The following is a 12,747-nucleotide window of genomic DNA, read 5'->3' on the forward strand; positions in this document are numbered from 1 at the left end:
AATGATATGAGAAATACTTACATGAGTAAGTTAAGGAACTCTGGTATTTTAAAATATGCAATTGTTGGGCGAATTAGGACGCAACTGCATTTTAATAGACATTTATTCCTAATAAATGACTACATGCTAAATGAATGTAGCATGATAAGGAAATTATACGAGAGACATATACAGAAAATAATGTTCCCCTTTTTGAAAGGGGGAAATGATGAGTGCCACTCTCAAACTGAAGAAAAGATCTTTTAACAAGACTTTTCTTTATAATTTCTGTACATGAAATAGTCTAACAACACTGTGTACTATGTACACACGGCACTAGTGGTATCCGTATAATTTCACACCTGAGATTCTGAACAGATTTAGTGTTACCTTGGCAACACTTATTCAAAGGGAGGTCACACGAAAATTGGTGACCCCTTCTCCTTTTAATTGATAGTCCCAATCAATTTACTGTTCATTGCAGAGCTAGACGACAGGGTCCAAATAGCACCTGCCGCCACCACAGAATGCTTCAATCCATTGATTTGCTTAGTATAGTGTCTGTAAGACGCATTGGACAACCTCCGATCAGTAGGTGAACGAAGAGGCTGAAGTCCACACACTGAAAGGTTCAGTGATGAAGCAACTTTCCTCGGATCTTTTATCTGCAGGAGTACTGTCAGGATCCGCTCCGTGAAAAAGGTAGGTGAGCTTTGCCCTCAGTTGTAGGGATAGTTTGATCCAAAGTTTTCTCCTGTAAAGAGCTGTTCCTCCTGAAGTCTGAAGTTCTATGAAGATAGACCTTAGACGCTCTAGCAGACCTAGAGAGACATCTTCCTTCAGAGGGCAGATTCTCCAGGAGCCCCACCTCTTAGTAGGTAGGACGTCTTTAATGAGAAAGGTTAGATCGGAGAGAGATGCAGATCTCTCACTTAATGTGGCCCTCAGGATAGGGCCACTATTACACTAACTCTAGTCCCAGAGGCTATAGCGAACCGAAAAAATAACCTTTTAGGTTAGATGGTTGAGGGAACAATCCTCATTGTTCACAGGTGAGGCATAATGTAGGACCTTGTACAAAGACCATTAGATGGGCTTTAGTGGCGTTGCGGGCCTAAGCCTGCACATGTTATCAGGAATTTATTAAAGATTCCAATCGTTAGATCCATTTAAAGGGCATATAGAAGAGGTCTAGTCGGGGCTGACTTGCACAGAGATAATGATCCATGGATCCAAAGATCCCATGAAGTGACCTCTCTTGCAAAGTCGGCCATACCCTTGGTGCTTACTCAAGGGTTTATATGTAGACAAGGCCGAAGAACTAGCGTTCTCATAGTATTCAAGGATACACTGCCTCCTTCCTCAAAGGCCAACGTGCTGTCGGCCGCCAGACCCTGAATATAGGGGTGGACAGAGAAGGACAGGCAGAAGATCATGAGATTGTTTTCGGGCCCTTTTGCTTTACAAAACAATTTACTTTCCCAAGAAGACTCGTATTGTCTTCTCGTTGACTAGACTTGTATTCTTCTAGGAGTTCTATTTTGCCCTTAAGATCCCAGTCTTTTTCCTAACCGTTAAGGGCAAGGAATTCGTAAAATGAAGGGATCAGGTGTACTGTGATAAATAGAAGGCAGAAAACTTCTGAACCTCCTGGCCGTTGGCAGTCGGCAGTCGCCAACAGCTGATGACTGAGGAGTGGGGGGGTGGTGTTTGGGCGGCTCCGGCAACCTACCTGCAATGGTAAGGTTGCAGGACTCCAGCACAAGAAAGACAATGGCTCGGCCATCGTAAAAGAACAGAGAGGGGAGGGGAAAGGGTCCTATATGAGGTATAGGAGGGACCGGCAATGTTGCCGGATCTACACACCTTGAAGAAACTGTTTCAGTACCGGCACGACCACAAGCGGCAGGAGAATCATTTATTCTTCAGCTTAGGAGGTGCTAATACAGTTAAGGGGACGGCAGCACATGCTGTTCCTCTCAACAAGGGAGAAACAGAGTTCCAATGCCGGCGCCATCCTAGGCCACAAGAGTATACAACTCTATAGCCTAGGGTCGCCGAGCATAGGACTAGTCTACTAGACCACAGGGAGAAGGTGGCGGTAACATTCAACCACTTCAGGTGTCGTCTAGGGAGGGCTAGCCTCCTATGCCAGTAGTTCCGACGGCAAGGGAATGCAATCACCCCGCCGACCAACTGCCGACAAAGACTAAATACTCTGAGGTTCTGATCGAATCCCAAAACTTGCCGACGGCCGTTAAGGGATGAGACAGAAAACTCTAGGCTAGTCATGCCTGAATTCGAAATTCAAGGCCGACGCAGAGAGTTGTAGCCTAAGGCTACTCTCAGAGGGAAGAGAGATTACCCATAAATCTCTAGTGAGATTGATGATGATTAATATAATTCCAGGAGATATCGATCTCCAGGAATGATAACCAATACACAAGGGTAACCGGGGAAATGACGAAAGTATATGTTGTCTAGGTTATGTTACCCAGACATGACGAGATTTCGGTTACTTAAATCACCAAAACTCTGACATATACGATCGCCACGGAAAGGGAAAAATATGCTTATAGATATCTTTACAATATATAATGCCTTTCATAACAATGAATAAGCTATTTACACCGGAATGTCGTTCTGCTAACTAAATAGCACATGTACAAAAAACGACAGCGCCATGGCGACACCGGCGATCGGCGAAGATCCGCACACAAGAAATACACAATTTCATTGCGAGGCTAGAACTAAATTACATATTGTAAAGAATCAATACTCAACTTTCTAGATGGAGAAAGAAGCCGTAGAAGCATAAAGATTCCCAGAAATCGATCTGAAATGTCAGATCGACAGGGAACACCACCGTAGCGAGTCGCTACAGATAAAGGAATGACCGCCAGAGGGAGTTGGCGCGATTTTGATACGATTGTAGTAGGGGAACCAGGGTAATCTTTGTTGCGGTTACCCTTCTATTCTGCCACGTTTTCCCCCTAGAGCCTAGAGGCATAAAGGCTATTCGGGGTGCAGATTTCCATGTGGCGTGTCAAGAATATGTCCCCTGATGATATACGATACCCTTGAGAGTAATCTTAAAGGTACTCGTGCCAGAAGTTAGAATTCTGTGAAACCTTTGGTTTGATTCTCTGGGAATATCACTGTAGTCATATATACCCTTCGGAAGCTACTAAAGGAACCTTCCCTTAGGACGTCATGGCTTGAGCCCAAAAATGAAACTTTGTGAAGCAACAAAGATTTCATTTGTTAGTGAGATAGAGGTAAGGAATGAGAGGTAGTGAAAAGTAGCCCACAGAGAGAGAGAGAGAGAGAGAGAGAGAGAGAGAGAGAGAGAGAGAGAGAGAGAGAGTTGTTTTAAATGTAATAAACAAAAAAATATGATAGGTTATAACACATTGGTGCTTATGTAATATCAACTGTATAGATGGTTTGAATAAGTTAAGAAATGGTATAAACAATACAGTACTTCGTACACGCATATTCTTGAGACCGGCAGCTAGACGTCAGCTGATCTGATCACAGCCAAAAGTAAAACAAAAAGAAGTCAACAATACTCGATTTTTAAAACACACCTGAAATTTAAAAACAAAAGTACACGCTTTCTTAATGTGCAATTAACTATTTAAAGAGTAGCAATTTTCTAGAATAAAATGATGTTTCCCCCAAAAATAGTGGTTTGCTGATGAAATCGGATGCCGTATTTAATGAAAAAAGTCCGCAAAGTCGTGAATCCGCGATGGTCGAACAGCGAAGTAGCGAGGGCTCACTGTATATATATATATATATATATATATATATATATATATATATATATATATATATATATATATTTGGGCTCAGGCCATGTCGTCCTGATGGAGGATTCCTTCAGTAGCTTCCTAAGGGTATATATGACTACAGTAGATATTCCCAGAGAATTAAACTAAAGGTTTCACAGAATTCTAACTTCTGGCGCGAGTACCCATAATAACAGGGGACGTATGCTTGACACGCCACATAGCTATCTGCACCCCACATAGCGTTTACGCTTCGAGGGGGAAATGTGGCAAGTTATGGGAGGAGCCGTTACTAAGTTCTCCTCCTCCGTTACTGTTATGGTACTTGGTGAAGTCATAACAGCCGCCATGCTAGACGCCATCTTGGTTGATGTCACCATTGCGTGCTTTCCTCATTCCTTCGCTTGTAGCGTCTATGACCAGGTGTTTTTTCCCAGTTGTTCGCTATTAGTTTTGCCATGTTGCAATCTTCAGCCTCTCCTTTTTCTGGAAAGTTGAGTATCATATTCTTGTATTGTATAAATCAGCTCTGGCCGTAAAGTAACGGCTTTTTATCTTAAAATACCGTGTTTTGTTGATGCTGTTGTTTGCATCGCATGCTTTATTTAGTTAGCCAGAACAACCTTCCCGGTTTCATAACTAATTATCAGTATTAGTCATTTAGTCTTCATTGCTAGGATTTAGTTATATTATGCCGATAGTATTCGTTTTCGGCGAGTGTAGGTAGCCGATTCACGACGCTAGTTTTGCTAGCCTAGCCCCTAGGCTCGATACTCTAGGCGTTTTGTTTACTTTCATGCATGATATAATAAGAGTTCCAAGTGTTAAATTATGAAATGAAGATGTTAGGCATTTATACATATAAGATTCAGTGATTGCACATGTTTTTCCCTTCTAGGAAGTATACAAGGGGTTTCGATGATCTTGGTAGTCGACTCCCTTGCCCCTAATCTAACGCTCAGGGCTTTTGTATACTTTCTCACCTCCCCGGTTACCTTCGCACCAAGGTAATCTTTCCTCCCACTGAGGTAGCCAAGGCTACATCCTAGCCCTCCCTACCTTGAATCACATTCAAGTGAGGTTAGGCTAGGATTTTCTTTCCCTACCCATAGCCATAGTTCATAAGCTTTGAGTTTGGGACAGAACCTCAGAGTATCAAATCTCTAAGTGTAACCGCCGCGAACTATAGTGTAGCATTAGACCTATTAGATAAGCAGTATGGCAACGTGCACCAGACACTCGTGATTCTGCACCGTAAATTAGCCAACATCTTTGTGCCGTCACTAAACCCAGTAGAACTCAAAAGGTTCCGTTTTGAGTTGACCATCATTATTGAACAAATCAAAAGACTTAGTACCAATGACTTAGGCCAGGGCATGGTCATGAGCCTCATTAATCAAAAACTTTCAGAGGGAAAACTATACCGCAAAGTGGTAGAGCATTTGAGGAAATGCGACTATACGTTGGACGAGTTTTTTGAGGCAATAGATTTTATTGTGAGAATGTTAGAAGACGATGCGTTGCAGAGAGGCGACAGTCTTGAGAGTGACAAAAGACCAGACAGTAGTGTAAGACCGAAAACCCATCCCATCCACCATAATTCCTGCCCATTTTGTAGCGAACGGCATCCGCCTCACGGATGTCGCCAAGTGACTGACGTAGCTGCTAGACGTCACATTTTGCTAAAAAGGGGTCTTTGTTTTAATTGCACGAAATCAGGCCATCGTAGCGATAAATGTCCCGTTTCAAATTCCTGTAGAAACTGTAATGCTAAGCACCACACTGCAATTTGCGATGCGGGTAGACCGCAATCAATCCCTAGTCATAGTAGTAATAGTCAATCAACAACGTCCCGCCCCGTAGTAAATGCGACGCCTGCGCAGAACCAAACTGCCCCCCGTCCATCCAAAGTTAAAGTAGAATCTAAACCATGCACGAGCGCAAAGATCGCGCAGAGGTCTGATGTGGACCTCCCATGCACTATCTTGCCAACAGCCATGGCAGGTATTCAACAAAAGCAAGGTCCGCCTATTTCTTGACTCAGGAAGCCAGAGGAGCTTCATCTCGGCAAAAATTGCCCGTCAGTTAGGCCTACCGGTGGTAGGAAGAGTTTCCTTGAATATAGCTCCGTTTGGTTCCGAGGAAATAAGCGGACAATACGATGTAGTAAGTTGCAGGGTTGAAATGGGGAAAAGAATCGTGCGTATGAAGTTGGTGGCACACGAACACGTGGACGTCCCGATACATAACGTGGGTTATGTAAAGGTCCGACAGCATCTGTTGACCAAGGGAGTCACGTTAGCCGATCCAGCAAACCAATCAGATACCATGAAGAACGTTCACATTTTAGTTGGGGCTGATTATTTTAGCTATTTTATCATAGGTGTTGAAAAGGTAGATGGGATAAATCTCTTCTTGACGCATAATGGTATGTCCCCGTACGGGAAGGTGCCACAGTGGCTGTTCCAAGGGGAAAAGGTCGAACAAGTAAGAACGTTGAGAGTGTGCAGAATCACGGACGAGCCATATCTGTATGATGTAGACGAGTGGTGGCGATTAGACCGTGTTGGCATCGCCCCATCTGAGCAATACACTGTTCGCGAGGCCGAGGCCGTGCGAAAGGTATCGCCAAGCGTTGTAAGTAAACCTGAGGGATATCAGGTTAGCCTACCATTCGGGTCGGATGCTAGGCCAGAAACAAATTATCGTAACGCTGTGGCGCAGTTAGAGTCGTTGCAGACCAAATTCAGAAAGGATAGGAAATATTTTGAACAATATCAGGGAGTGATAGATAAATATATCGAAGCAGGTTTTATATCAGAGGTGAAAAATCCCATAGTGGAAGGTTATTACATGCCACACTTTGGTGTTAAGAAAGACAGCCGTACCACCCCCCTTAGAATCGTGTTCAATGCCTCGGCAAAGTCAAAGGGTTGCAAGTCATTGAATGAATGTCTCTTACCTGGGCCCAATTTGGTAGAGGTAGCATATAGTTTAATTATAAGGTTTAGGTTGAACCGATATGCCATGTTAGCCGACATAAGTAAAGCATTCCATCGTGTTTTGTTAGATCCTCGTGATGCCAAATACACACGATTTCTGTGGCGCAAGGCAGCTGGTCGAGCGCTTACCTTCGCCTTTAGAGTCGTGGTGTTCGGCATCACAGCTAGTTCATTTTTGCTACAACAAATATTAAATTGTCATTTTAAAGAGGAAGGGCGCCCAGATTTAGTAAAATCCTTTTATGTCGATAATTATCTGGCCACGTTTGAAGATATAGAACATATGAGGCAGGAGCATGAGTCTGTTCATAACATCTTAAAAGGGGCGGGTATGCCCTTAGAAGGGTGGGCCAGCAATCACTTGGCCTTCGATAGCGAGAAACAGTGGAGTGACCCCGTGAGTGTGAACGTGCTCGGGCTGCGATGGGCCCGGGACGTGGACAGATTGTGTGTGAAAGAAAGTAAAAGGATCTGTGAGTTGGGGGAGGGATGGGTGCCTACGAAGCGTAGGGTACTTTCCCTATTAGTCTCCATTTATGATCCGATAGGTTTGATAAGCCCATTATTTGTAAGGGGAAAGCTTTTCCTTCAACAACTATGGGAGGATAATGTAGGTTGGGATGATGTGTTAGGAGGAGAAAGGGCTAAAGAGGCAAGTGAATTGTTGAATGATTTGAAAGCGGTGAGCGACATCACCTTTCAAAGATCGATAGGAAGAAGGGGCTTACAACTTCATGTGTTCACCGATGTCAGCAGTAAGGCATATGGAGCAGTGGCATATACTAGGGACGAATGCAATCGGGTAAGTCTGGTAACTAGTAAGACCCGGATCACTCCGAAAGGGATGAGCAAGCTGACGATCCCTAAGCTAGAGCTACTGGCCTTGTTGTTAGGCAGCAGACTAGCAAGAACGCTCAAGGAACTGATCGAGCCACGGGAAATAGTAATGTGGACCGACAGTAAGGTAACGTTGGCATGGGTAGCATCTCCCGATGCCAGGTCTAATAAAAATGTGTTTGTTTCTAACAGAGTGGCGGAAATTATTTTTATTCAGCAGGTTTGTAGTTTCAGTCTGAACCATGTCCCTAGTCATCAGAACCCTGCCGATATCCTATCCCGAGGTGCAACGGCTCAACAATTGCAAGCTAACTCCCTGTGGAGGAACGGTCCAGAATTCCTCAGGACCACGGGAAAGCCTGTTCCTTACAAGGAGGAAGATCCACTATGTCAAACTCACATAGTAGCGGCGGTGCAGGAGTTGAGGGAGGAGATGTGTCCTACCCCCCCCAGCCGATATTTGGGACATCCTGAAAAGGGAAGTAGGGTTCCAATTCTTGTTAAGAGTAGCCAGACTAGTTTTAAAGTTTGCTAAGATAGAACGGCATCCGTTCAGTTTTGTTGTACAATTAGAGCAAAAACATTATTTGCCTACTGTTTATGCCTACTTAGAGGGCGGAGTCAGACCCCCTCGTGAAGTTGCTAATTTTGTTAGACAATTGAATTTAGTTTTAGTAGATAATCTCATCTGCACCAGGGAACGAGTGTCCCATGTAGGAGAAACTGATCATTTAATTCTCTTGCCAGCCAAAGGGCATTTAGTTAGGATGTATTTAAATTATTTACATCAGTTACATTTGCATTGTGGGGTGAATACTCTAATAGGTATCTTTCGACAGAAATGTTGGGTGGCGGGTCTACGTTCCATTGCGAAGCGAACCGTGCGGCAATGCCCTGAATGCAAGCTAGTCTTCCAGCCTCTAACGAGACAGCCACCACCACCCCCCCTGCCAAAGGAAAGGATCACCCTCACAAAACCCTTCACAGCGATCGGAGTGGACCATACAGCAGCAATTCACACTGAGACACGGCCAGGATATATACTTATCATAACCTGCATGGCTAGCAGAGCCGTGTACCTTGACTTCTGTCCCTCTTTGGAAGCAGAAGAATTCGTGTTGGCACTTAGACGGTTTAGTGCCACCCATGGTGCCCCACAGCTCATCATGTCCGATAACCATCAAACCTTCAAGGCTGCCAGCCACCTCCTGCAGGGACTCTATGAAGAAGATGAAGTCCAGCAGTTCCTGAGGAAAACTGGCATAATGTGGCGGTTTCAGACGCCCCGTGCACCTTGGAAAGGTGGGTTCTTCGAGCGTTTGATAGGAGTAACGAAACGGACCCTCCAGATAGCCCTCGGAAAGAAGTACCTGCCGGACGCCCACGTGCTAACCCTCGTGAAAGAAGCAGAAGCAGTGGTGAATAATCGACCGCTTATGTACAGCGGTGACGAGCGCGAGGATGAAGTCCTCACCCCCTCCCATTTGATAAGAGGACACCAAGTCCACCTCATGGCACCAATCTTACCGGACGACCATCTCAACGCAACCTTCACCTCTCGGAAGCTACGTGATCGTTACATAAGATTGACAGATTCACCAAGAACATTTAGGGAACGCTGGAGAAGGGAATACTTGAGTGCCTTGAGAGCCCGGCACGACTGTCGGCCTGGGGAACCCTCCAAGCTGTACCCCGGAGACATCGTGCTAGTTAAGCAGGAGAATAAGAAAAGAGCGACATGGCCTCTGGGACGTGTCGTGGAGACGTTTCCTGACGATGACGGAGTCGTACGTTCGGCTAAAGTGTTGTTGGAGGGTGTCGAATCGCTGTGAGCTGTCAGCCACCTGGTTCCCCTAGAAATAGCCCCCTCTGAGGATGACGATGGAGGAGAAGACGACGACGACGGCGATGACGGAGAAGAGGGCGTACAGTTCGACAGCCGGAATGCCAGGGATAGCGGAGACGTCTGGGGACGACCAGGGTATGGCAACAGCTACGACAACTCAACAACCAGCCACAGGAACGGACGACAACGACGAGAAAGGTGAGAACTATGCAGTTAGTGAAAGAAGTGAAAATGAAAATGAAACTGAATCAGAGCAGACGAACGCACAAGGACGTTCTGCACGCCCATTGAGAAGGGCTGCCGCGAAACAGCGAGAACTAATGGACTGTCTGCTGAAAGGTGACGAGATATAAACGTAGCTGTAAACAATGAGTGGAAAAGGGGCGTGTCCTATCTGGAAGGTAGGGAGGGTGGAGTTTGTGAGGTGTGCATGAATCTGCGGAAGTTGGAAGTGCGTAGGGGTGGAGAACGGGGACGGGATGGTCTCTCGTGCGTACAGACCGAGCGTTGCACAGAACTAACCCCTCCCTCTTGTACTCCATTAAGTAACAGCCTGCATGTAGCAGCGCTATAGAGGTCTCGATTATTGTGAGTTGAGACAGACTGAATTTGAATTGTCATGTATGCATTTCTGCCATTTTCTGATTGTCTTAGGCCCATTGCCTAATTGCCTTTGCACTCGAATTGTTATGTATGCATTTCTGCCATTTTCTGATTGTCTTAGGCCTATTGCCTAATTGCCTTTGAACTTGAATTGTTATGTGAGCATTTCTGCCATTTTCTGATTGTCTTGGGCCTATTGCCTAATTGCCTTTGAACTTGAATTGTTATGTATGCATTTCTGCCATTTTCTGATTGTCTTAGGCCCATTGCCTAATTGCCTTTGAACTTGAATTGTTATGTATGTATTTCTGCCATTTTCTGAATTGTCTTAGGCCCATTGCCTAATTGCCTTTGCACTTAAATTGTTATGTATGCATTTCTGCCATTTCTGATTATTTTAGGCCCATTGCCTAATTGCCTTTGCATTTGAATTGTATGCATTTCCATTTCCATTTTCTGTTTGTTTTAGGCCCATTGCCTAATTGCCTTTGCATTTGAACTGTAATGTATGCATTTCCATTGCCATTTTCTGTTTGTTTTAGGCCCATTGCCATTTGAATTTTGTAAAATGTGTGTGTACATTATCACTGATTTCTGCTGTTCCTTATGTGTATTATACACGAGTGCATTAGAATTGCTAGGCCCATTGCCTAATTTGAACTGTTGTATGACTATGTATATTATTGATTGTTTATTACCCCGGGGTAACATTGCTGTGTTGTATATTGTGCGTACTATGTTCGAGTCGTTGCGGAGCGCTACGCAGCGAGCCTAACAGAGTCTGAGTGAGTCACTCCCCCCACCCCGAGTCTAGCTCCATCCAATTGACCGACGTTTCATCGCTCCTTATTTTGGGGCGTGGAGGATGTCGGGAATTTCGACCTGATCAATCGAAGTTCCCGCCATTTGACTCCGCCTACGACTACGTCAAATTGGAGGGAAAGGAGAGGACTCGCGGGCGAATGAATGTCGTTCAAGACGAGAATGTTTAGAACCAAAAAGAGAAACCGCCTGGTAGGGGAGGCGCTGAGACTAAAGAAATCAATTACTTGTAATTTAAGATTAAGAAAAATAACGTCATTCTATTGTAACATGATAAAAAAATCCAATCTAGAAATTTAGGTTCAGGAAAAATTGCGCCAAAAAAAGTGAAGTCGGAGGTTGCAAGGCTTGCTCGCTCTCTTTGATCCGACGTCCCCAATCACAGTAAGTCCTATCTAATTGTTCTCTCTCCCCACCCCTAGTGTACCCAGGACGGTTTCCGTGTAGGTCTTGATAGAGTTATTGTAAAGTTTGTATCTGTTAATATTTTGTCGATCCTTGTGCCAGGGGATCAGTGTTATTGTGTAAAGCACGTCTAAGGGTCTCGATAAGGGGTTTATCGAGATAACTTTATAAATGTTCAATTAATTTTGTTGATATCTTGAGTCCGAAGTGGACATAGTTTTTTTCGGTCACACATGTTCTTGTATGTCAAGTAAAGGTTAATTTTTCATGTTTCTTTCGTATTAGATTATTATTTTTATAATAAAACTTGTTAAAATATAGCCATATTCTATTTACTCCCCCGATGGTTTTGTGAAGTTTGTCCCCCAGACATTGTGATCTGCCCAGTACATCGGGCTATTTTGTATAAACCGGTGAAATTTCGCCACAGTGATTTTAATATCATTTTTAATGCAGCTGACATTAGTGCAGCTTTTATTTCTCAGTACCTATTAAGGTCTGTTAATTTTAAGATGTATGCCCATCACACCAGCCCATTGCTAATTTATTATTTAAACTCCTAATTTTTAGCAAGCCAGAATAGGTAGGATTATTGTATATATAAACTCCCTTAGAGCAGCAAGATTTCTCTGAGTATTTTGTACAAAATCGTGTCTCCTATGCACTCCTTACGACAATACACTGCCTTGTCCTAAAATCCCGATATGGCACCTCCACTGGGTTACCTTGCGCACTATGACCCTCGTCTGTCTTGAAAGGTGAAGCCAGGTGAGCCCTCTCGACCTTATTGTCGGCCCATTCGTTCGGAAGCCGTAGTGACTGACTGATCTGCCTGTCAGTGGATCCGTGCACCGCTGGCTCACCCCCCCCCCCTCCCAAAACTTGACTCGTACAGGAGTCCTGCTGGCTGGAGACAGTGAAGGAGTGGAACCTGGGAAACCCTACTACTACAAGCGAGGATTCTTGTGGTGAGCTAGTCAAGATTGCAAAGTGCAAACTGTGCAACAATCCGGTTAACAGGCATTTGAGGACAAAGACATTATTCCAAGGAGTGCAGGTACTATATTGGGGCCACTTAGTTTTCCCCCATTTTTTAGGCTAGATTAACTTTTAACTTGATTAGGCTAACTGGCTATTACATATTTCGGGTTGTGTGTGGTGGGATTGTATGTACAAATCTTTTCAATGTCATTTTTTGCTTTTGAGACTAGCAGTCTCGGGGTCACAGGCCACGTGGCTGACCCAATTTCATTTACTGACTATTGCAGAAGACCGTGTGTCTAAGCAACCATTTTTATTATTTTGAATTGTCTTTTATTACATCTCTTTTTTTTTTTTTATACCATTTTTGTGTTGTTCAGATGTCCATTTCCTTCAATGTAAATTTTTAAGATAAATCAAGATTAGGTTAATTAAACCTTATCGTATTTTTACTCCCTCATTTATTTGATTGTCTATC

General features: G+C 44.1%; 1 protein-coding gene across 11 annotated transcripts in view; it reads left to right on the forward strand.

Moving 5' to 3' along the window:
- LOC137616392 (defense protein l(2)34Fc-like) overlaps positions 1-12,747 on the forward strand; it is a 1,552,671-nt gene that overhangs the window by 1,497,487 nt on the left and 42,437 nt on the right. The window contains exon 1 of one of the 11 annotated variants that reach the window (XR_011039420.1): positions 12,331-12,345. The exons of the other annotated variants lie outside the window; for them this stretch is intronic. The gene's annotated coding sequence lies outside the window, so the exon portion shown is untranslated. Of the gene's footprint in view, positions 1-12,330; positions 12,346-12,747 lie in introns of those variants that run through there. 11 annotated transcript variants of the gene reach the window in all.

The sequence above is a fragment of the Palaemon carinicauda genome, chromosome 22, assembly GCF_036898095.1.
Source record: "Palaemon carinicauda isolate YSFRI2023 chromosome 22, ASM3689809v2, whole genome shotgun sequence".
NCBI lineage: Eukaryota > Metazoa > Arthropoda > Malacostraca > Decapoda > Palaemonidae > Palaemon > Palaemon carinicauda.